The following is a 21,692-nucleotide window of genomic DNA, read 5'->3' as shown; positions in this document are numbered from 1 at the left end:
GCTCCCTGTGCGGAATGGCTTCCACAAGGCACACTATACGGATTTATACAAAATATTATAACATCTTTCTTCCTCAGCTATAAAACTCTGAGTTACTCCTCCACATTAATTTTACTGCCTTATATACAGTAGCAGGTAAATTAACCACACAAGAGCTCTGCTTTTAGAACCGAAAAGATTGCCAAATTATATTACTGCAACACAATACTTATCCTTAGAGCAACATTACTATATGTACTGCATTATCCAAAATGATACTGCATTCTGTTAAATTCAGTAAAAGCATATTTTATTTTCAAGATCTGTTGAAGGATAATGAAGTGAGAGAGAAATGCTGTGTTATAGCATCCCTTTAGGTAATGATCATATAGCACCAAGCACAATCAAAACGAGCTCCTGTTGTAAATGAGATGGCCATAACTGTAAACCTCAAAACAGCAAGACTATGTGAAAAGAATACATACAGTAAGTCCAAGACAGCCCTAACTCGATTTATTTCCCTTGTTCAAAAGTACTGTAATTTTGGAGTTATTACAGATAGCTAGTAGGGGGTATCTCATATTTGGGGTACAGGATAGGGTCTCATATTAAAGGCAGTCTAGTAAATTTCAGCACTTGCTGTTGCCTTTGTAAATCACATATAATATTGTATACTGGCATGTTACACTATTATAATAAGGAGCCTTACAAAATCTAAGCATCGACTCTCTGAACCTGCATATTTCATTATTACAAAAATAAATAAGGCACACGGGGTTGTTCAAGTCTAAAGTGCCATACAAGCTTCTTACCATCTGTCTCTAAGTAAAATGCTGCAGACACCATTCACACTTGTATTAACTATACTACTCATCCTATGGCCTAAAAGCAGTACTTAGAGAAATATTGTAAATTCTGTATAGAAATAGAAATGTGGCATAATCAAAACAGGAAACAATAAATCCAGTTTTAAAAACAAAACAACCATAAATAGTAAAATATTAAAAATATATGCTAGTCAAAACAACACAGTGGTGCCACTGTCAACAAAATTCTAACACATTATTCTGTTCTAATGAGACAGACCCAGAAAACATCTAATGCAAACATAACTTCATATACACAAGTGCACAGCCATTACCTATAATAAGGGCCAAGGGAAAATATTGTCAGTTGTTTAGCTTTAAGCAACTAGAATCTAGGAAATGACTTCAGAGGAAGACAGCTTGAGCACATAAAATCTGCCCCTTACCCCTTCACAGATAAGCTGCCAGACTGCAATCAAACTGTTAATCACTCTCCCCAAGATAGTATATTTCAGTCTCATACCACATTGAAATCTATAATCATGGCCTAATTAAACACTCTTTGTAAAAATCTGTTTCATGTGTCCATGCTCTTCTGTCTGAAAAAGATTGTTTTCCTCATCACACTCAAGCCAGCATCTCTGTATGCTAACATGCTGCAGACCCTTTTCTTGTGAGGTTCCTTTTCTAAAAGGCACTGCTCTTCTTGGTTATCACCAAGTCCCTTAACACAGGAGAAAATCTCAGTCAGATCTACTTCATCCCTCCTTTTTTGATGGATATACATGTTAATAAAATTTGTTTTGTATCTGTTTGCCTATTGTTTTTGTCATTTTATAAATGTATATGTGTTAAATTCCTGTCCCCTTTCTTCCTAAACTTGTGGGGAACAATGTGCAACATACTGGTAACTCCAGAAGGCTGAGTCCCATTGATGTCCCTGCTGAGAGAGGACTTCCATGACTCCATGCAGTAGTCAAGCTACAGACTCACGCATGGCTGCAGAGTGAAGTAATAACTTCTCTCTTTTTAATATTGGATATTTTACCTTGCACACATCATGACACTCATAGCTTTAACCAACTGCCTTCTGTCATTTGAAACAGGTAAACCAAGGTTGTTTCCACTTTGTTGATACAGTTTCATCTGCCTATGCAAATTTTTTTCTGGGTCTTTCTTGCTAAAGGTGCAGTGCCTTGTATTTCTTGACATTAAACCTATGCTAAAAACATTTGTTTTTTTATTTTAGGTTTTTAAAGTCTCATAGTATATCTTTACATCATCTGTATATCTATTGTGTTGCATATATAGTATCATCGACAGTAAAAATGCTTTCTTTCCAGTTCTTCTGCAGTGCTGCTTACACAGATATCCAACAGGACCACTCCTAGTACAGAACAGTATCCCTCGTAAAAATTCTAAGAATCTTAACTATGATGCCCAGGAACTCCCTTGGGGATGATTATGTCCCTGTCTGCAAGAAAGATGTCCTTCCATATCAATGTTGAGGGATCTCCTGCCAAGGATAGCCCAATGTCTGGCCAGTATACCAAAACCTTGCTTTCTTATAGGCGCCACATGACACACTTTTTGCACTTCTGCTAATTATTTTTACAGTATTACATAAGAATCCTGTATTAATTGTTACATTTCTTGCACTTTAGTAGAGTTTCAAAGCTGATCTATTTCCACACTTAATTACATTTTGTGTCTGCTAGTTTTACAAGACTGTAATATTTAGATTGTGTGGTTTCCTTACACTTGAGCTCTAAAACCAGCATTTTTATATTAAGAGGGTTTTCTGACTGCACTTTTGTGGCAGAAATGTGCTGTGGCAAACTCTTCTGAACTGGGGCTGCTGACTAAAAGCTTTTTGTGTGTTTGCCTACTTGGTCTGTATGTCTTGCTGTTACAAAACTTGTTTTTTCTGATTCTATAAAAGACCAGTGTTTGTGCTAAGCTGTTCTCCACACAGTGGCAGCTAACAGTGCCTTGTAGAGATGCAAACACTTTCAAGTTAAAATTTCCCTAAGAATAACTATCTCTGCAACATTCTCCAGTCTCCTTGCTGCTCTAGGAGCATCTGAGTTGCCCATAGAGCAGCACTGCCCTGCTGGATAGCTGCAGTTCACACCGTATAGCACCCATTCTTCATCTGTGTGCTATCATCCTAGTCCAGTTAAATCCCCCCACTCTTCTCCCTGATTAAATCCATAGTAAAAAACCTAAAACCACGGATTGGTGCTTACCTGCTATCACTATGAAAATTGAGAAATGACTCTCACATACTGACAAATCAAATGGCGAACAGGTTGTCAGCATACACACATAATTTCTCTCATTAAATAAGGTCTCGACGCGTAAACTCACATATAAGGATGTACTCACAAATAACTTAGCAAAACTACAGAGGCCTCCTGTACACTGCCCTCAGAAAGCACATGCAAACAAAAGCAAGTCAACACCAACCATTACACATAAAAATAAACATCACAGTGTCTCCATAAGCAACCCTAAGGCAAAACACCATATATTCAAACATCTTGATCATAAGAGACTCCATTGTGAAACACACGGACTCCCCCCTCACCAAGCTGGATACAGAAAGGGTAACAGTCAGTTGCCTGTCAGGGGCCAGGATTCACCAGACTATGCAGGAACTCAGGTCCTTCAACCACAAGAACCAGTATGATTCCTTCATGTACCTCCCTGGACTATATGAAGAGATACATGATGGTACCTCTCTGAATATGTGTTGCAGGCTGATATAAGCCTTGCATTAAGCAGCATTCTATCCTCTCCAAGAATGATACCTCAATACAAATGGAAAATGATTTACTTCAATAATTGACTTAGCAACCAGTGTCATTCCAAGGGGATCCAGTATTTGTCAGCCTGGGATGACATGATGGACAGACCACTCTGCTTTGCCAGAGATGGTCTGCAACTGTCATTGCTAGGCTTTCAAATAATGGCCAAGGCATTAGCCACACCCATAGTGTCATTTTAGGCAGTGCCAAACCAACAGGCTTACCAAAATAACAAATTATTCACTGCCAAGCTGAAGGTACTACTGCTCAATGCTAGGAGTCTTAACAAGAAAATGTACTCCCTGGAAGCTCTCCTCACCCTGTAGGATGCTGGCCTCTGTGCAGTTATAGAGACGCAGTTCAAGGCTGCTGTAAGAACCCCAGCAGTGCAAGGGCAGAATGCCTATCACACAGGAGGAGGTATTTCCAATTATATGAAAAACAATCACACCTCTAGATTGGTCAAGCAGGATGACTCATTTGAGTTACTCCATGTCCAGCTGACCATAGGAAAAATCCCCCACCATATCATCACTAGCTACAGGTCCCCAACCATAAGCCATGAAAACTACTCCACATGCTTGAGTTACTAGAATCACTTACCATTCAGCCCAACACACTACTCATTTTAACTATCCTTCCATAAACTTGGAAACATACATGACCGCTAACATACAGGCTCAGAGATTACTAGACTTTGTCAGTGTAAATACTCTGGAACAGCTGGTTTGCACTCCCACTAGGGGATCAAATATCATTGACATAGTAGTCACAAATATGGGGGAGCACTGCACCCCCCAGCATGTCATCATTGGTAAGATCAGATCATAACTCAGTCTCTTTGAAATAAATGTAATAGTACAACCCCCATCAAACCCTAAAACCCTAAAGAATTTTTCAAAGACAAATTACCTTCTATTAAATAATAGTATAGGTAATTTTAAAGCTCCCCCTAACCCAGAAAACATGGAGGCCTATGCAGAAAATATACAAATGCTCTATACAACCACTTAAACAACTGCATAGAAATATCAGTACCTGACCAAACTAAACCCAGGTCTAGCCATAAAAACAAGTTACCCTGGTGGACCCCTGACATAAATATACTATACAACAGAAGGAAGAATTTCCCATCTAGAAGTAAGTAGAAGGATGCACAACAGATAAACAAATCCCTCATAAGTCTCAACAGGCAAATCAGGGAACTAATCAAGTCTTCAAAAGCTAAATACGAGACTAAAATAACCTCCCAAGTGAAGAAAACCACAAAGCATTTATAGCTATTTCCAAAATCATAAGCAAAACACTCAAAAATGTGCTTAGTTGGCTGTAGATGGCACTAGCTATACTCAGCCAGAAGAAATAGCAAATGTGCTGGCTGATACATTCAGCACAAATTTTACCCCTCATCACCTCCAGTCACTCCCCATGAAATTCCTCCTACCATTCCGTTGCCTGTTATCACAAAAGTTGTCATTGAACTCTCTAAAGCTAGAAACATGGCATCAATGGGCTGTGTCAGAATCCCAGAGTGCCTACTAAATAACTTGAAACATGACCTAGCAGATCCACTCAGATCTCTATTTAACCAAAGATTCCAGACAGGCTTTGTCTGAGTAGAGTGGAGGATAGCAACAGTCAAACCTCTGCACAAAGGGGGACCATCAGCAGACCCAATAAACTACCTCCCCATAAGTCTGACTAGCCTCATATGCAAGGCTAAAGAAAGAATAATCATGGACCTGATTAACAATGACAAAGGAAATCTCCAGACTTTAAACTAAACCCAGTTCAGCTCTGTCAAGCATAGATCCTGCCTGCTCAGTCTGGATGAGGGTAAGAAAGCGCATACTGCCTTCTTTGACTGGGCCAAGGCATTTGACACAATACCCCCCCACTCAGGTGTTATAGATAAACTCACAAAATTGAGCATAAACCTCTATGTTACCAGATGGATAGCCAAATGGCTCATGGATAGGACACGTGGTTAGAGTGGGGGGAATTTACATTCTGCAAGAAGCCAGTTAATAGTGGAGTTCTACATGGCTCATTGCTGGGAACCACTCCTGTTTGTGATATTCTTCTCAGATGTCAAAGCAAATGTAGATGGCCTTTGGCTGACCAGGTTTGCTGATGCTTGCAAACTGGGGGCAATCACTGATTTCCCAAATGATGTTAATATCCTGCAAAATGGCCTGACACAGACTGATGATTGGTGCCAGAGCCATGGCTTCAAACTAAATACTAAGAAGTGCATAATAATATTCTTTGTGAAATAAAATACCCCTGCAAATTACAGCATTAATAGCACTCCCCCAAGAGTAGACACAGTGGTGAGAGATCTGGTACTGAGATAGATAGTAATCTGAACTTTGACCTCCACGTGTCCACAGTGGTAAGAAAATCCTTCTATGTAGCTCATTTTATAAGTATGGGCATGACATTCAGATCTAAGGATACCATAGTACCACTTTACTTGGCCAATATCAGACCAATAATTGAGTACAATGCACCTTTTGGTATGTACTTTGTCAGGCACCTGCAACAGTTGGAGCGTCCTCAGAGGCTATGTATACAGGGTATAACCGACATGTCCCATGCAGACCAACTAAAAGTCTTATTACTGTATTCAGTTTCCTACTGATTAGTGAGAGGTGATCTGTGCTTGACCTACACAAGGCAGTCTCTGATTCAGCCCTGATGGAAATGTTGCATATTCTCTAAACTAGCTGCACCAAGGTTACCCACTCCAAAGATCTAAACCTGATCTTTGACAGGAATAGATCATGCTGGAGAGACAGATATGTGTCCCAGAGATTGACCCTCCTTTGGAATAGGCTTCCTATTCACATGAAGCAGAGCCCTTCCCTGACTATCTTTTAAGTACAATCTGGACCAATGGATGGGAAATTGCAAACTCATTCCTGATGTGGTACCCATGTCCCTTTTGCATAGAGGCAGTCTGTTAAAATTGTCAGCACCTTGCTTACTGATCCTCATTATCTTTCCTCTAGGGATAGAAAGTTGGGTAAAATCTGAGTAAAACTTGCTAGGCTTGTAAGAACTCTTGAGCCATTAGCCTAGTAATCCCCTGTGAATCTATGAACCTATGAATGTATGCTCCCTGCAAAAGATATAGGGCATACAGGTGACATACAGACGTACACACTCAGAACTTCTCTGCATCCAGTAAAAATGCCTTTGCTGAACTTTGGTCTGAATGCCCTTCTACTGTGATGGTTGTCAAGCTGTGTTTACATACAAGTGCCCCATTGGAGTTTCTTCTCTTTCTCTTACTTTTTGTGGTCATTGTGTTCGTGTTATTGAGAAAGAGCAAATATCAGTGTGGGAAGCACATTCCACATAAAAACCATCACAACCAGTGTCTCTTCTGTTTGGGTTGTCTGTCCTCCTTGTCCTTCTACCTGAAAAAATATGTTTTAAGTTGTTCGCTCAAAGATGCTGTGGCCGAATCTTCCCATCCTGATGGCCTGGTATCTGCCAAGAAGAAGGCCAAAAAAATAAGATCTGATCCAGCTGCTGTCCAGCCTCTCTCAGATGTCTCTTTTGAAGCTGGTGAAAGCCCAGGAGATCATCCGATAGTTGTTTTGGATTCCTCTGCCTCGACCCTGCCAAACATCAGCATGGATCTAGCTTCTTGCATGTCCTCAGAGGCTTTTCAAATGCCTGTGCCTGACAATGAAGGGAAACCTCAGCTGATTTTATCTGAAGGACTGAGGGGGATTCCTCAGATCATAGGGAAGAGATTCCTACAACCATTATTGTGTCTTGCCAGGGTTCTGAAAAAGAAACAAAAAACAAAACATCTTTCCCCTGTTGCTAAGGATCTCCAAAGTGACTGGCAAGATTTCACTCGGGACCTATTACATGATTTGATGGCCTTCAAGCCTCCTCAAGAGGTCTCTGTGCCTGTTCCTCCCAGGTCTTCTACTCCACTCAAGAGACCTAGGGGAATTGAATTTTTCAGATGGGGACCTGGACTCAGGCAAAGAATCTTTGGCTTACTCTTCCCAAATCCCTTCCTCCTTGGACTACAGTTCAGAAGAGGAAGACTCCATAAGTCTAGATTCCATCCTGAAGGAACTCTCCTTTGGGGACATCATTGCCCTTAGGGTGGATTATTTTAAGTGGGATTGTTCTCAAGTCTCTGAGATTCAGAAAAGATATTATGAGTTCCTACAGATGGAATCTCCTAAGATATTCACTCCCCTCCTGTTATGTCTGCTCTCCCAGATACTTTCTCAGCAGTATCTGCAGTCCCTGACTCTCAGCCCCCTGCATCTAAGAAGACAGATAGATTCTTACAAAGTGCCGGAGGATTGGAAATTTCTTTATAAATGACATTATGCTGACCCTTCTGTAGTGTCAGTCTCCTCTGATAAGTCATCCAAATTATTGCCCTCTACCAAGCTGTTGCCTTCTGATAAGGGTAGTAGGGCTATGGAAAGACTGGGTTCCCCATTCTTTCTCAGTTGGTCAGGGGCAATCACCACAAGTTACCTCACTGGGTCAATATTCTCACACAAGACAAGGAGTCACTTAACCATTCTCATTTGTCCACTTTTCAACTGATGTTGTGGGTGATAGTGTTTTGATCTCTTTCAGGCACCTCTTTTCTGAAGACATCCTTCAGGGTCTGCAGGAGGCCATGTAACCAACTACCAGGAAATCATGTATGCCCAAATAGAAGTGAATTTCTGTCTGGAGCCTCTCTCACCATCAGGATCTCCATTCTGTGGAAGTTCTTCTGGGTTTCTCTTATTTGTGTGATCTGCTCCATGCTGCATTGGCATATTCTTCACTTAAAGCTCACCTGTCAGCAATTTCTGCTTGTCTGCCCTTCATGACTCCTCTGGCCTCTAGATTTGAGGTCAAGCAATTTCTTAAAGGCATCCTTCATATTAGGCCTTAAAGGAACCCTATTCTGCCTTCCTGGTACCTCAGTTTCATATCAGAAAAATTGACTCAGGCTCCTTTTAAGCCTTCTGCTTCAATTTTCTTACATTGTATTTGGAAGACTTTTCTTCTTTTGGCTTTCACTTCATCCAAGAGAGTGTCTGAACTTCAGACTCTCATGGCTATCCCTCCTTTCCTAGTTTTCTAAAGAGACAAAGTGCCTCTTCAAACTGATCCTTCTTTTATGCCCAAGGTGGGCAATGAGTTGTTTCTTGATCAGTATATTCATCTTCCTTCCTTTTTTCCTTCTCCACAGTCTGCCAATGAGAAGGTTCTTCACACCTGAGATTTGCATAGACAGCTCAAATATTATTTGGATAAAACTAAAGTTATTCACAAATCTGAGCAGCTTTTTGTTTCCTTTTATCCCACAACTTTGTTTTACCTGTTTCTAAGCAAACCATCACCTCCTGGATTTCTAAGGCCATTTTCTTTCCTGTTATTCTTTTCATGGAAAATGTCTTTCCTTATTGGTAAAGATGCATTCTGCTAGGGCAGTTGCCTCCTCTTGTGCTTTTATAAGGGTCTGGATACCAATGCCATTCTTGAAGATGCTACTTGGTCCTCTGTTCATACTTTCACTAAGCATTACAAGCTGTATGTTATTTCCAGGGCCAGGGCAGGCTTTGCCCGGGCTATCCTACATGGGTTTGCAGAGGAGTATTCTGTGCCTTAGTCCTCCCAACCTCCTTGTTAGCTGTTGTACTCTCCCTTATCTAAAGAATACTGCAACCGTGATATGGAAGAACATAGTACAGTTGTGTAAAAATCTTACTGTAACAGTAGAAGTCCTCCATTCACTGTTGCAGTATTCATTCCCTCCTTCCTAGGTCTTGCCCTGTCCTTTTCTTGCCCTCCTGGCCAGGAGCTCATCTTCTTCTTCTTTTTTCCCCTTCTGGGTGCATATGTTTTCCTTGTTCCTTTGGGCATTCTCTTCTCTTGGGGCATTTTCAATTCTGAGTGTGGGGAGCATACATCTGATGGATGGCACCTATAAGAACTAAAGGCTTTCATATACTGGCCAGACATTGGGCTATACTTGGCAAGAGATCCCTTAGGTAAAGAATACTGCAACAGTGAAGAGAAGGACATCTATTGTTATGGTAAGATTTTACACAATGGCTCTTTCATTCAGAAATAACGTCTTCATGCAGCATGCCCAAACTGACAAGAGCTGTAGATAAACATTAACATATCACTTAATTTTTTTTAATCAGGAAACCTTTAACACAAAACCCAGAGAATAACAGTTAAAGAAAACAGAGTTCATGTTACCACAATGACAAAATAAAACAGGAAAAGTTGTTAGCTTCTGGTTGACTTTTAACACCAGAAAAACAGTGATTCCTCTTAGGAGAGAAAAAAATATTTTCAGCCATTGGGTCTCTGATTGTAACCAATTTGTATCTTTTCCAAACACAGTAGTCATGGGTGCCGGAATCATAGAGCGTGGGGGGAGGGGAACCCCCCCACACACTTTTGCAGATCATCCATACCTCTGCCCTTTCGTTTTCCGTGCCTCCAACTGCCGCGATGATGTCAGGGCACGTATTTCCATTTTTTTTTGCGAATGGGAACACAAATTTATTCAAGCTGTTGCCTGCAGAAATGGAAAGGATTTATTCTCAGAAGCCTGTAATGGAGTGGGTTAACTGCTGCTTCTGGACTGACAGGATTTAATTGCTGAGTGGAGCGTGAACGGACAGAAGCTGAATGCTACTGGAGGATGGAGTCTGTTGTCTATCAGAGTGAGTACACTGCATATTGTTGGAGAGGTGTGTGTGTGTGTGTGTGTGTGTGTGTGTGTGTGTGTGTGTGTGTGTGTGTGTGTGTGTGTGTGTGTGTGTCTCTATGCATTTCCTCCAAGATGACTGCTATGAGATTAAGCTCTGATGCTATAACAGCTAATTTTCAAGACTTCAATCATTTCTCTGTGTTAACTCAAGAGCCAGATGTGGAAACAATGGTCAGAAGACTGCCTGCTGCTGATAATGCCCCTACAGACTAGCAAATCATGCGAGACACTCAAATATGTCAAACACTGGATTGGTCCGAGGAAATGGAGGATCTTCCACCTCCAGAAAATAGCTTGTCGGCCAAAGCACTATTGCTACATGATTTTCCACAACAAGGCTCCACAACTACTGCCCCTACAGCAGCAGAGAAAGAAGAAAACTGTCTGCTTTTACAAAAAGCTGTTATAACAGCTCAATCCACTCTACAGGGCATTTCTGAGGTGCGATCAGCTGTTTCAGCAGTTGGTGAGCCATTACACCCTCACTCTGCATTACAGCAGCTCCCGGACAGTCTCGCACACTTAGAACACATTCATTTAAGCTTGAAAAAGCTGCCAATCGCTACACAGCACCAGGCAGCATTTGGACATGATTGGTCTGCTTCATCTGTACTCACAGCAGCCAGCAACTGTGGGAAAACAGCAGCACATGTGAATGAAAACATCTTTAATGTACATAGGGAGACAAACATTCTTCAGCAAGCCTTGCAAAGCCCTGCTGCCCCTGTCATTTCTCATGAATGGCCAGCATATGATTTACTACACATAGTCCGTGGATCAGTACAGCCAGAGTTACACCAAAAAGATCACAGAAAACAGGCTACACACCTGCTTTCACCAGGGACAGCTTATACTGTTATAGAAAGTAACTAATCAGCCACAAGTTAATTTAGCTGACAAAGCCTTCCAGCCTGGCTGCCCTACATTAGACACTGGACAATCCATAAATATCATTCAGGACTCTGTCCTATCACAGCCCATAGGAAGCCTTAGGCATAGGCCAACTAGGCGGCCGCCTAGAGCACCACTCTATCAGGGGCACTTTTCCAGTATTTATTTGGTGTAGGTAGACCAGGATGGGGGCACCAGGTGGTGTGAGGGGGGTGCCATGGAGCCCTTTTGCCTAGGGCACCAGTTGACCTAAGGCTGCTCCTGTCACAGCCACCAGTACAAAGGCAAGGGCAAGGTACAGTTTCAGTCCATACAACCATAACCTCAAGACTCTCACCTAATGCTGACATTCCTCCCCATCCAGTACATTCTGATGTAGAATCACAGCTGCCTCCTAGGCCACAAAGACGTGAACCACGCACAGCACAACAGGCATCTCATCCCCAAGGTATGCAGCCAGATGTATGCTCTCATTCATATGCTTCTGCAGCCACTCCTGGGCCACATCCTTTGGGCTCCACTTCCTTTCCAGCTTCACGTATTATACAAGGATACATCTGGTGGCTAGAGGTACTCAGGCTCAAACTCTGTATCTTGGGTACAGGTAAAAAGAGCCTAAAGTCCCTAGCCACCATCACTTGTGAATTTATGCCTTACATTGTTGTTCTGTTCCTTTGGTTTTGCAGGACTGGTAAAACAAAACCTTTTATTCTAGCAATTTTCTAAGGTTATAAAATCAGTATTTGAAATGTGTCCCTAAACCTTTTATTCTAGCAATTATCTAACGTTATAAAATCAGTATTTGAAATGTGTCCCTATTTTGGAGCTGTATTCCCCCATTAGTGGCTTTGTTCTGTATTTTTGTGCTAAGAGGTTGAGAGCTATGGTGAGAAGTGAGAGCTGAATTATCTAAATGATATGATAGCCATTTAAGTTTGTCTTCCTGTCTTTCAAGAAACTGCTGGTCTAGCTTAGTGGTATGTTGCTCTGACTGTAGTGCACAAGCTTCTGGGTTCAAGACTTGACAATGAAATGCATGGTGGTAGCATTTTATGCAAGCAACTTTCCAAAATTATATACACAATGTTGGCCTTTTGCGCCCCCAATTGAAAATAAGTTCAAGAAGGTGTGCAACATGCCTATGGCTTACACTCTACTGTGATTCTGTATTTATATATTGTGTGTAGAAGTAGACTGTTGTCATGGAAATGTTCTGAATAGGGTAGTTTTGTCATTATTGGTGCATGCATTTTGCTTCATTGCCTACTGGAAAAATGTTCAAACAAATTTAAAATGCAATTGTGTGTAGAAGTAGACTGTTATGGAAATGTTCTGAATAGGGCAGTTTTGTCATTATTGGTGCATGTATTTTGCTTCATTGCCTACTGGAAAATGTTCAAACAATACATTTAAAATGCAGTTGTGTGTGGAAGTAGACATTTATGATGGAAATGTTCTGAATAGGGCAGTTTTGTCATTATTGTTTCATGCATTTTTGTTTCATTGCCTACTGGAAAAATGTTTAAACAATAAATTTAAAATGCTCTCTAACTTAAGTCTAACAAGTATGCTGTATTATACAATGAATATAATTTAATACAATCAGGAAGGTGAATCAAGGAATGCATACATGTATGGATGCATGGCCCTAAAAATGTGTTTGAAAACAGCCCAGAGGAAAGTGTGAAAGGCTCAACATCATGGGCAAATTTTAAGCTTTACTCTTTTTTACCAGCAATGGATGAAGGTAACACAGTTCATACCACATTACCTTGACCTGGCCAAGCCTTTTGACACAATCCCCTACTCAGGTGTAGTACAAAAGATGAATAATGTAGGAGCAAACACTTACATCACCAGCTGCATTGCCAACTTGGCTCATAGGATGCAGGAGATCAAAACAGGGGAACAGACCAGTCACCAGTGGAGTCCCCCAGGGTTCGGTGCTGAGACTTTTTCTGTTTGGCATATACATCTCAAAAGTAAAAGGAAATACCAAAGAGCTTTGGCCAGCTAAGTTTGAGATGACTGCAAGCTAGGAGAAGTTATTGAATCCCCAAATTACTTAACTATCATGCAGGAAGGTTTGCCCCAAATAATAACTGGTGTCAAAATCATGACAATACCCTCTGAGAACTGATCCAATTGTTTGGCATTTTGGGAATGTTTGTGTACAGTAACCTACCTTTTGCCCAGCATGTGCCCAAAGTCATAAGAAAGCCTTTCTATATTGCACAGCTTATAAACAAATTGATTGCGACTAGATCTAGAGATGTTGTTGTCCCCCTTTACAAAGCTCTCATTATGTCAATCATTTTGTAAAATGCCCACTTTGGCATGTATCTGCCCAGCCCCATGCAACAACTGGAATACCTTCAGAGATACCTTACTAAAAGGATACAAGTCCTAAATAATAGGTCTTGCATGGACCACCTCAAAGATTTATTACTATACTCAGTATCCTACAGAGTGCTTAGAGGTGACATGTATGGCATACAAAGCATCCTCCGACATAATACAGATGGACCTACTGAACATCAGCAAGTCAAATGACATCAGAAATACTTAGTCCAGATATCTAAACTGAATGTTGTGGAGAGATGGATATATATCACAGAGGCTACCACTGTTCCGGAACAGACTATCCATAAAAATAAAGCAAAGCTCATCCATCCGTATTCAAATGCAACTTGGATCTAAGTATGGGTAATAGAAAATGTACTCCAGGATTTCCCCTCATGCCACTAATGGATAGAGGCAGTTCCTAAATGCTGCATCCATTACATGGCCCCCTCAAATTGTCTATGGTATGATCACAGTTGTTCTCACTAGGACTAATATACAATTATCAACCATGGGGATAGCTAAGACCAATCAGAAAATATTAATTCAAGCACCAAAAGGGAATTGACTAAGCTTAAAATGTCCTCCAAGTGAACCTATGTTGTGGTAGCAAACAGTTATAAAAAAATTCCCTTTTTAGTTCACTAAGTGCCCCTGTCACCCTCCGCCCCCCCCCCAGTCTTTAACAGCTTCCAGCGCCTATGACAGTAGTCAAGAAATTTTCTTTGAGAGCAAAGTGAAGCTGCCCGAATGTGCTGTAAGTTAGAGAATAAAATAGTAGTACAAAGTGCTGCCACACAGCCAGCTGTCAGAAACTAAGAGTATATTTGATGTAAAACACTTTTTTTCAATGGTAGTATGAAGTGATTTGCAATGTTTACAGCTGTTAAAGCTCTTCATTTTTCAGAGGGTCACTTTAGTTCTGCCTGCTGTCTCTTTCACAGTACTAAATTATTTTATCAGCTTTCAAAGGCTTTGAAAGCTGATAAAACATTTCTGCTGTCATACTTTTTTCAGTAGCTGGTAGTACATGGAGTAGATAAAGATAAAGCTCTGTACACTACAGAGAATTATGATTGTGTCTCTGATTGTAACCAGCTGTGGTCTTGACATAGATGCCAAGATTCATTTATCATGCTTCATTGTTGAGGAGAATTTCTTGGCATACATGTTTCAAATAGTACAGTGGTTATGACCAAAGACCTAATTATAATCATAATAATAATGTTACATATCTTTCAGAGTAGTTATGCTGTAGGTAGTACTAAGGCATACACAGCATCTACCACAGAATGGCACCAAGAGATGGAACTCGGTGACAGCACTAAGCATTTCATAATTTGCAGAGCTGTAAAACACTGTGTGCTCCTACACTTTTTGTCAGTAACTTGTAGTATGTTGGAGCAGCTGAAGCTCCACGTCCTGAAAATAATTATGGTTTGGTTTCTATGATTATATGGGTTCTTATTAAAAGCTCGAAGGTCCTGTTCAGCGAATATGAAAAGAGTGACACTTATTGCGCGAACCACGGAAACAGCGAACGTTCAAAACCGGGAAATTCGAAATGTCGATTTGTCATAGTTGACCCATTTGCGGTAAGGTAAGTGTGCAATAATTACGGACCTTAGGGTTAGGGTGCGGGTTAAGGTAAGTGCATAGATAGATAATGTATATAAGGTTTAATGTAGGGTTAGAAGTAAGGTTTTGTTAAGTGTGTGTGTGTGGATTATTTATTTTGTTTGGGTATATCTCTGTAGGGTAAGTGTGCGATAGTTATGGACCTTAGGGTTAGGGTGCGGGTTAAGGTAAGTGCATAGATATAGTGTATGCATGTGGTTTATTTATTTTGTTTGGGTAGGTAGCATGTCGTGGGCGGTGGGGTTGGCCGAGTATGACGATTTGTGATTTTAAATTTTGCGGTTTACGGCATTCAGTGTATTCTTGGTTCAGTAAATATGTGTCACTCTTTTCGTATTCGCTGAACAGGACCTTCGAGCTTATAATATGAACCTGATTATACATATTTGTTATGCATTCTCAGCCTGGATGTCAAGATTCTCCTCTAAAGCTGTACATTACTACACTCTCCTGGTAAATTTCTTGGCATCTGTGTTATGCACTTCTTTGATCTAAGAGAGGTAAATAAAATGTTGTATTTTTCCCCATTTTGTTGCATAATCAATGCTTTCCATGTACTACAAAAGCTTTGAAAGTTCTATGATTGAGTATCAAAGCAGACTTGTGCATAATAGACATATCTTTATGCTGATTTTAGAGCAAATTCAGTGCTGTCTGTGTGCTGCTATATCACTGTTATAGTCTAAACTACTGAGTGCGATAGCATGCAGTAACCATGTGTATTAATAAGCATCTCCACTTACTTGAAGATTCTACTTAGTAGAATACAGTTAAAGTGAACAAGGAATTGGATGTTAAGAAAAGCTTATGGATAGATGGCTACAGCTTCTTTTAACTTGGTTAGGAAATCTTATAACATGAGTGGTACAACTTATTAGTTTAGAGCAATCTAAAACAACAGCACAGAGAGTAAATACAGACTGTACCCTTGAATGGACATCATACAATATATATTCATTAATGCTAGGCATATATAGTGACTGCCGTAGTGTAGAGTGATGATGCCATGACTTAAACCTAGGTTATCCAAGGTCAAGTAGCAGCTTAGACACCTGATAAAGTGTCAGAGGATGAGCATGCCTATCCTGGGGATGGGACAGTGCTGGACATAACTCTGTGAACCCTGGCACAGCCCAGTGTTCAGAAGTGTTGATATTGGGTTGGGGGTTGAAGGGTGCTGGGAAATCATTACTCTCTGTGGCTGTGAGTTGGAACATGCACTCAGTGAAGCCTTTCATATCCTGCCGTTATTTACAATTATCTGTCACCATAGAAGGGAGTTAGACCATAGGATAAAGGGCCTCATTTCATGGATGATGACTCATCTAACATGCCAATCTCCCATGCTTTCCTACTAGGGAATGTTATCCTTGGAGCTTGCACAAGGAGGACACCTCCTCAGAACGAGAATCTCTGCCAGTTAAATGTGAGACCCTCCTGGTGAAGAGTACATTAGGGAGCTATCAAGGAGGAACTTCTAGGATGAGACACTGCACAGGCAAAGGGCGCTCAATGTTTAGCTGATGGGAAGGAAAAAAGGGGTGGCTAAGGCATATGCAATAACAGAATCAAGAACACAGTGAAGAACATTAATAATCCAAAGAAAACATCATGTACTGAAAACAGTTATGGCATAAATCAATGGCTGTGAACATAGCCAGAGAAAAATTAAAAAATGTTGTTTTATGACATATAAAGTAAAGGAGCAGGATGATGTAACAACAAGCTTAACATATTTACCATTATAAGTTTGTTCTATGCAGGAGGTCTTAATCATTGGGTTGGAGAAAGGTTGCATTTACATCCTCCTTAGTGTCAGTCTATAGAAAGTTTAAGTTAGTAAATTACAGCAGCAAGTTAAACACTTGTGATGTGGGCTCTTAATAGTTCAGCAGATATTTATTATATATGGATAATAACTTCTAAACTTATTAGCTGTCAGTAAGGAAAGTTTCATGCAGATAGTGGTGACAGCCATAAGAGTCAGTGCTCAGAGGGTAATGCAGTCAGAAATGAAGATGCTTCAACAGCTACATTAAACTATTGCTTAGACTTTCCAACAAGATACCCAGTGACCTTGGCAGATCACACTGGAGTGACCCTGGTGCATCTGGGTCAACACAGTCAAATAAAGGAATTACTTTTGGGTAACACTAAAATTTGTGGAAATAAGCTCCTCATTTTTCATCTTCCAAGAAGCCCTGTCCTTGGTTAAAGGAAGGTGTTCAACAGCTATCAAGCTAAAGGGATAACCAATTTTCCTTAATCTGGGGGGAGACAGTTCATGAGAATATGAAGGCATAGCATTTGATTTAGTGAAACATATGATGTAGAAAGATTTTTTCACTGAGGAATTGCATGTTTTACTAGAATAAGTGGAGTATTAGCAATACCTGGTTGTTTCAATCCTTTATACTACTATGATTCTTTGGGATCTGATTGGTTTGATATCTCAATGCCCAGGCTCTTCATCTTTTGCTTCAGGGGTTACGTAACAAGCCAGCATATCTCCATGGTCGGGGAGGGGCAAGTTATGGCATGTCTAGTAAATGTTATCTCATGTCCCGTAACCTGCTGTGTCAAGTATGAAAAAGCTGACAATCCCCCTATCAGTCCTAGCTGGTTTCTCAGTAGTAGCACTAAAATCTGAATCCCTGTGACTAGCACTCAATCTGTAACTTGCAGGAAAGCACTAGTAAGCCTTAAACTGATAAAAGCACTCTACTCTGCTTGTATATAAGGAGAAAGTAACTGTAGGCACTAAACAGCCTATAACTGCAATGTACCTTGCCAAGGCAAGGGAAAACAGCTCTTGCACTCTACAAAAGAAACACTGAACCAGGCATGTCCAAGGGTCAGCTTTTGGTGATTTCTCCAGTCTACCTGGTGAACCTGGGCATACTGGGGCAATGCAGCCATTGCCTCATGTACACAGATAACCCTCTCCTCCTACCACCCAACACTACAACCTGCGAGAGATGCACTTACATAGCCAAACTAGAAGCAAAGCTCTCTCCAGCCATGATTGTGCTAGACAGTCAAGAGGAGAAGGTTAACACCTGCACTATACCTCAAGCAACACATAGACCTTCAAAACCCACATCACAAACACCCACACATAGAAACACTAAACCCACATATGTGGCGGCCCTTAACATTAACCTGCCCAAGCAACAAGGACCTCTGAAGCTGATGCACAAACAAACACCTATCACAACCAAAGTAACACATAGCTCAAAACACCAGTTTGCCACCCAGCAACAGCCCCTAAGGCGAAACAATGTACCCAACACCTTAGTCATAGGTGACTCCATAGTCAGGCACACTGTCCCACTCACCAGGCTGGACAAGGAGAAAATTACTGTCAGCTGCCTGTCGGGAGCCAGGATCTGCCACACAACGCATGCACTGAGGTCACTCTACAACAAGTACAAATATGACTACCATTGTCCATGTTGGTGTGAATGACTTGAGACGTACCTCCCTGGACTACATGAAAAGAGACATGGAAGAGCTCTTGGATCACGTGGCCCAGGCCTGAGTAGCATCCTGCCTTCATCCATAATAATACCACAGTATAAAGACAAAATAATTGACTTCAACAATTGGCTAAGTTTCTGGTGTCATTCAAAGGAGATCCAGTATCTGTCATCCTGGGACGACATGATTGACAAAACCATGATGCTTTGCCAGAGATGGTCTGCACCTGTCGCCCCTAGGATTTAGGTTACTGCCACCCCCATAGTGCCTTTTTTAGGCAAGGCTCAAATGACAAAACTACCACCATAACAGATAAAAACACACAAAATCTGAAGGCTATGCTACTCAATGCTAGAAGTCTAAATCTCAAAATGCACTCTCTCAAGGCACTCCTAAAAATGGAGAACATCGATATCTGTGCAGTAACCAAGACCTAGTTCAAGGCTACAGAGAGCACCCCTGCAATACCAGGCTACAACTCTTACCACACTTTTCGGCCACCAAACCAGGACTGAAACACTAAAGGTGGTGGAGTGTCCATATTCACCAAGGATATTCACACCTCCAGGCTAGTTGCCCAACACAATGTGTCTGAAGTATTACAGGTGCAACTAACATTAGGTAAGACTGCAAACCAAACTGTAGCTTGCTAGAGATCCTCCACCATGCCCCAAGATTCTCACTGCACCTTTTTAAACATACTGGAACATATTAAGATACAACCTAACACCCTAATACTGGGTGATTTCAACTACCCTGCCATTAATTGGGAAAACTGCTCGGGTACCAACGCCTTTGCCCAATGGTTCTTGGAATTCATAAATTCCAATGCACTGGATCAACTAATCCATAGTCTAACCAGGGGCTCAAATATCCTTGACCTGGTCATTACCAACATGGGAGATCAATGCTCCACACCAGCGGTCACCCCCTCGCTGGTCAGGTCTGACCATAAGCTAATCATTCTTGACATCAACATCCCACTCAACCCCCCAGTAGGGAAACCTCCATAAAAAACTTCTCCAAAGCCAACTTCATACTAATCAGGTCAGAAGTGACAAACTTCATGACACCCATGCAACGGGAATTGAAAGTTCGACTGCCGAATCTTACATTAAGGCACTGTATGAGCATATCTACTCGTGCATAAATCGTGCTATTCCAAATAGACCCAAGACGCTCTCCTCCAAAAAACGGAAGCCAATCTGGTAGTCCCCTGCCATAAACAAGTTATACAACAGAAGGAAGAAACTGTTACATTAAAAATAAAAATCCTAGGATACAAAAAACTCCCTTACCAGCCTCAGCAAGGAGCTGAGGTCTTTCATAAAATCCTCCAAAGCTAGTTATGAAAATAAAATTGCCAAAGATTCTAAGGACAACCACAAGGCATTCTATAGTTATGTCAAGAATCTAAATGGCAATACTCAGATATGCCCTGAGCTACAACAGAATCACACTAAATATACTGATCCCAAGGATATTGCCAATATCCTAGCAGATCAATTCAGTGCCATTTTCACTCCCCTCTCACCTACTAAAGGGCCCATCTCAATACCAAAAGATTGCCAAATGCCGGTAATCACGGCCACACAGATAAAAAATGCACTCTCCAAAGCTAAGAATACAGCATCCATGGGACCAGATGACATCCCGGGCTGTGTCCTGCATAAACTACAAAATGAACTGGCACCTCACCTAAGTGCCATGTTTAATCATAGCCTCACCTCAGGATTTGTGCCCAATGAGTGGCACACAGCTACAGTTACCCCACTCCACAAACAGGAGTCCACCTTTGACCCCAGGAGCTATCATCTCATCAGCCTAACAAGCCTGATCTGCAAAGCCATGTAACGCATTATCATGGAACTTATAAACAAGGACATTGGCAGCCTTCAAGCACTGGACCCCACCCAGTTTGGTTTTGTGAAGGGCCGATCTTGTCTCCTCAGCCTGATTGACTTCTTTGAATCAGTCTCCAGAGCTGAGGATGAGGGTAAAACAGTCCACACAGCCTATCTGGACCTCGCCAAGGCCTTTGACACCATCCCCAACTCTGGAATCATAGATAAACTTACCAAGCTGGGCATTAATCCCTACATCACTTGATGGGTTGCCAACTGGATTACTGACAGAACTTACACTGTAAAAGTAGCTGACTCAAAATCCAGCTCCAAACAAGTGATAAGCAGAGTACCTCAGGGTTCAGTCCTGGGACCGCTCTTGTTTGGCATCTGCTTCTCCGAAGTACAGGCCAACACCAAGGGACTCTGGCTAACAAAGTTTGCAGATGACTGCAAACTTGGAGCCATTATCAAATCCCCAAATGATGTGGGCATCCTACAAAAGGGCCTTACAGAGACAGATGCTTGGTGCCAGGGTCATGGGCTCAAGCTGAATGTCAAGAAATGTATAGTTATCCCCTTTGGGAAAAACCATGTACCCATGAATTACCATATAAGTGGCAGTACACTAAACACTGAAAGTGTGATAAGGGACCTAGGGACACAGGTGGACAGTGGTCTCACTTTCGATAACCACATCACTACAACAGTCAGGAAATCCTTCTATGTAGCACATCTCATTACTAAGGACTTTTCATCCAGGAAAAAGGAGGTAATTGTTCCTCTGTACTCATCCCTCATTAGACCCATTATAGAGTACAACGCCCCATTTGGTATGTACCTCACAAGACATCTGGAACAGCTTGAAAGGCCACAGAAATACCTCACTAAAAGAATCACAAAGCAGATGCCCTATGCTGACCATCTAAAAAAAACTCCAGCTATACTCTGTCGCATATCATCTACTCAGAGGCGATCTCTGCTTAACATACAAGGCCATGTCAAACCCAGAGCTGTTGGACATGCTACACTTAAAGAAATCCCAATCCGTCAGAGCCACACACTCCAGAGATCTAAACCCGGTCATCACAATGAACAAAACATACTGGAGGGATAGATTCCTGTCCCA

The sequence above is a fragment of the Protopterus annectens genome, chromosome 6.part0 (genome assembly GCF_019279795.1).
Source record: "Protopterus annectens isolate FY-2018-M chromosome 6.part0, PAN1.0, whole genome shotgun sequence".
Lineage (NCBI taxonomy): Eukaryota > Metazoa > Chordata > Ceratodontiformes > Protopteridae > Protopterus > Protopterus annectens.
Note: the sequence above shows the minus strand (reverse complement) of the source record.